The sequence below is a fragment of the Mandrillus leucophaeus genome, unplaced genomic scaffold, assembly GCF_000951045.1.
Source record: "Mandrillus leucophaeus isolate KB7577 unplaced genomic scaffold, Mleu.le_1.0 Scaffold285, whole genome shotgun sequence".
Lineage (NCBI taxonomy): Eukaryota > Metazoa > Chordata > Mammalia > Primates > Cercopithecidae > Mandrillus > Mandrillus leucophaeus.
The window spans coordinates 907,302-912,607 of NW_012102976.1; positions in this window are offsets into that span (position 1 = coordinate 907,302).

Here is a 5,306-nt window from a genome sequence, read left to right on the forward strand (position 1 = left end):
GTTGGTTGGGCTGGTCTCGAACTCCTGACCTCAGGTGATCCACCCACCTTGGCTTCCCAAAGTGCTGGGATTACAGGCATGAGCCACCACACCTGGCCTCAACTTTTCTTCGTCTAATGTGTGGGGGTTGTTGAGGCCTCTTAGGCTCAACAGCTTTATTCATAGGCTTTTCAACTTTCTTACAAGACATCTTCCCAATATGGCAGAACAACATAGACATGAGAGGCGCTTCTACCAGGGGGAGAGCTGAAATGTGCCTGTCACACATCCTCTACCCTTCCACTAGGACCTGGAAGGTTGCTGGACAGCAGATTGTAATAGAGTGTTTTGATTTACGTAGCACATTTTTTTCTTCTCTTTTTTAAGCTACCAATTCTTGAACCTGCATCACATAGCAAATTTTAAGTAAAAATGTTGCTAGGTCTCTATAATAAATGTTTGGAGAGTGAAAGTTCAAATGGTGGGTCTCACTCTTGGAGGAAGTGCTGATGAATCAATGGATGCTGGCCTCAGTTCCCAACCTGTCCAGGCACAGCAGGGTGATTCAGGACTGAATTCCCAGTCCCTGCGGGCTAATAGATGGTCCTAGCCTATTTGTTTACACAACCGTCCTGGCAGTTGTTTAACTTCAGCCTCATTTCAGATGCAAAATATTACAAGTGCTTTCTCTTTGCAGGTCCAGAAGGAAATGTCAGGCGAAGATTTTATCTGTTATCTTCGTGTGAGGGCTTAAATGAAGAACCAGGAATTGAAAGAGATTAATTCGTCAAATTATTATGGAGGCCTGTCATGCCTGGGTGTGAGGAGGACAAGAATGATTAAGACAGGGGATGCCGACCTCTATGGGCTTACAATGTAGAGGAGTTAGAACTTGAGGTTGCAATGGAAACTGAAAATTCAAGTCTTTTATCTCCTGGGGAAGGCTGTACCGAGGGTAATGCTTCTCATTTATTTATGTGTTAAATAATGTATTTTATAAATTGGCCAGCCGGGTGCGGTGGCTCACACCTGTAATCCTAACACTTTGAGAGGCCGAGGCAGGTGGATCATATGAGGTCAGGAGTTTGAAACCAGCCTGGCCAACATGGTGAAACCCTGTCTCTACTAAAAATATAAAAAAAGTTAGCTGGGCGTGGTGGTGTGTGCCTATAATCATAGCTACTTGGCAGGCTGAGGCAGGAGAATTGCCTGAACCTGGGAGGCACAGTTTGCAGTGAGCGGAGGTCGCACCACTGTGCTCCAGCCTGGGTGACAGCGAGATTCTGTCTCAAAAAAAAAAGCGTTTAACAATAATGTATTGTACACTTAAAAATTTTGGGGGGTAGATCTTATGTTAAGTCTTCTTACCACAATAAATTTTTAAAGATAAAATGACTTAGTTAACATTGCATTCTGTTTGTTAAAAATTTCCTGTGCTCACCATTTCCCATAGGAAGCTGCATAGCAAGGGGGTCTTACCCCTGATACTGCTACTGTCAGCACGACTTCTGGGGATGAGGCACTGTGGTGGGGTCTTCCTCTTCCAAGACCATGATGGGGTCTGGGTGGATGCCTTCCTCTCCTTGCTGGGGTGGGAAATTGGGAGGTGTTGCAAATCAGTGGTTGTGGCAGCTGCTGATGAAGAAGTCAGTGGTGTCTGGTTTTCAAGGTCAACAAGGGGAATAAATAGTACCTACCTCTCCTCCCTCATCCACTGTGCTATGTCGTGTTATTAGGAGCTTCACTTGCCTCATGGGAAAATTAATAAATGTTTTTTAAAGCCCAGTCTCAAACGTTGCAGAGGCATGAGGTGAGGCTAAAGATTAAGGGTGGGTATGACCTGTCCAAAGGGGAGACAGGGACTCTAGAGACAGGGGACCTAGGGGAGGAAGAGTGCCACAGAGGCAGAGACCTGCATATACCCTCTGCAGTGCCCCAGGGACTTTGAGGCCCTTGGGGAGGTTCCTTGTGAGCCAGGGCAGCAGGCGCTGAGGAGCCACTGCACGGCTGGCAGTTTGCCTGGGCCTAGGATCAGGTTCCTCACAGACTCGTCCCACGGAGATGGAGGCCTGCTCCAGGGATGGGGCTACACTGGGCTTCCCATCAGTTGGCAGGCCGGTGCTCACAGTCGGATGGATTAAATTTTTTTAAAAAGGAGAACTATGACATTTCTCATACCTGAATGTTGTGAAGCAAATTTATACCCGTTAGACTTGACTCTGGATAAACGCATCCCTGCAATCTCCTGGCAAGTGAGAGGCACTGAAGGATGCACCAGAGAGCAGGGACCTGTGGAGGGTTAGAAAACAAAGCCCTTTGAGGGAGCTGAAGAGATTATCTCATTGGCCAAAAACTGACAAACAGGGAGTCGCATATGACAAAGGCAAAACGGAAGGGGCTCCCTTTACCACAAGAAAGTCTTCCAGTACCTTGTGGGTCTGTGGGACCCAGAGAAAGTGGGGCAAGCAGTTGGGCTGTGGGCCAGGGTCTTATCGAGCACTTGTGGTCAAACACAGAGCATGTATTGTGCTCCCTTCAGAGCTGGAGCCTGATGGAGGACTGGGCTGGAGACAAAACACTACAGAAAGGCCACCCACATCTCCTGTCACGTGAAAATGGAGAATTTGGCCATACAGGAGGAGAGGAAGGGATCCTGACTTGTCTACCAACCATGCAATTCATATCACTGTGTATTTCTTATGCTTGTGAAACCGAATGGAACTCTGTGCCAAGAGCTTCAGAGAAGAACATGATCTGGTCGAGTGTGATGAATATTCTCAAATATTAAGGCACTGTTTGATGTTCATGCCCAGCCACTCCTCTCTCAGAATCCACCATGTTTGTACCCCCAGGGAGGCCAGCTGACCCAGGACATGCCAATCAGCCTCACTTTCCTGGGAATATGCGGTTGGGAGTAAGAGAGCATGAGTTCTTCTCAACATGGGAGTGTAACATGTTGAGTAAACTTAGAGTTATGGAGAGGAGAAGGCAGAAAGCATTTTCCACCCGGGGGCCAGGAAGAGAGAAACCAGGCTGCAGAGAGAATGAAGACGAAGTCAAATCACAGAAAAAACCAAGACACGGAAGAGTCCAAGTGGCCTTCCAGTTCCTAATTCTAGTCCTTCCAGAGACCTCCTAGCCTTCCTGCCCTGGGGTTCTGAGATATAACCCAGGATCCTTACAATTTACCTTTTCTTGTTCAAACTAGTTCTCATTGGTCTGTAACTTGCAACCAATGAGTCTTAAGTAGCCCATCAGGAATGACACATCAGACAAACAGAGCAAGTGACTCACCATTTTGTGTTTATTTATGTAGTAAAACACACAGAACAGTAACCATTTTTAAGTGTATGCTTCTGTGGCATTAAGTACATTCACATTAGTATGAATCATCACTACCACGCATCTCCAGAACCTTCTTTCTTTCTTTTTTTTTTTTTTCAGAAACAAGGTCTCACTCTATTGCCCAGGCTGGAGTGCAGTGGTACAATCATGGCTGATTACAATTTTGACTTCCTGGGCTCAAGTAATCCTCCTGCCTCAGTCTCCCAAGTAGCTGGAACTACAGGTGCATGACCAACCATGCCTGGCTAGTATATTTTTTTAAAGAAAATGTCTCACTATGTTGCCCAGGCTTTCAGAACTTCTTTACCCATTTTTAAAATCAGGGTCCTTCATGATGCCAGGGTTGGCTCATTGCAGTTTATGAGCATGAGCTATGGCGGAGACATATGCCCGCACTGTGAGATGCCTTCGGAGTTTGTTGGTTTTAGCTGCTGATCTCATTGTTGGGTGATTTGCTTCTTTCTCATGGTATTAGGGTTTAGGAAAAATTCATGGTTACTTCAAGGTTCCAGGCAAACCAGTGTTCATTATAAAAAATTTGGCTGCTGTTTGATAAACTTTGTTGACAACCACTTTGACTTAACATTCTGTTGCTATACACCACAAAGAGCTTTACACCTGGATCCACACACGTAAGGTTTCCATTATTACATTTGAGAAGACGAGGAGCTACTTTTCCAAGGCAAGTAGGAGCCTCCCCAAGGGTCTCATGACCTCTGCATGCTAGGCAGCATGTCAGGGAATAACATAGTCAGTCAAGGGCATGCCACAGTCATAAATGCGCCCTCCGCCAGCCTCGCTGACTTACAATAAAGAATCACTTTACACTCATGCCGTCTGTTCATCAAAAGTCAGCTTAGCCCTTTCCCACGTCGTCTTTACTCCAGGATTCAAGATGATGGAGTAACTTTCAATTCAACATTGCCAACCAGATGACAGGAGAAGTGCATCATGTATCATACACCAGCTTTTAAAGACACAAATCACTTCCATTCACAGTTCATTGACCAAAGCAAGTACATGGCCGCTCTTGACCACAAAAAAATGTTTTGCAGGGGAGGTGCCATAAGGAGATATGTGCAGATTACTATCTGCAATATATGGCAGATAGTAATAAAACCTTTCCATAGCCAGCCTTCCACATTCAAATCAGATCATGCTACCAAAAAGACATCATCTTCATTTCTTTAACAAGAAGTTATTGGGCATCTACTCTGTACCAGGCACTGTTCCAGCCACAGAAGATTCAGCAATGAACTAGACAAATAGCTCCCTTCCCGCATGGAGCTTATATTGTAGGGAGGGACATGGGTACTAAATAAGTAAACAAGTAAATACAAAGGATAATTATAGGTTGTAATAGATAAAGATTAAACTTATACCTCAGGAAAGGGAGTATGAAGTTGTGACTAAGAGTACAGGCTGTGAAGTCACACTGCCTGGGTTCTTAACTAGGGTTACCAGATGAAATACAAGACATCCAGTTAAATGCAAAGTTCAGATAAACAATGAATAATGTTTTTGCATAAGTAGCTTCCAAATATTGCATGGGACATATTTATACTAAAAAACTGTTTATCGGGCCAGGTGTGGTGGCTCATGCCTGTAATCCTAGCACTCTGGCAGGCCCAGGCAGGCGGATCATGAAGTCAAGAGATCAAAACCATCCTGGCCAATATGGTGAAACCCCGTCTCAACTAAAAAAAAATACAAAAATTAGCTGGGCATGATGGCGCACTCCTGTAGTCCCAGCTACACGGGAGACTGAGGCAGGAGAATTGCTTGAACCTGGGAGGCAGGGGTTGCAGGGAGCCGAGATCGCCCCACTGCACTCCAGCCTGGTGACAGAGCAAGACTCTGTCTCAAAAAAAACAAAAAAAAAACAACAAAAAAACAAAACTGTTTATTGAAAACGTAAACTTAACTGGACATCTTGTAATTTTTATTTGCTAAGTCTGCCAACTCTATTCCTAACCCAGTTA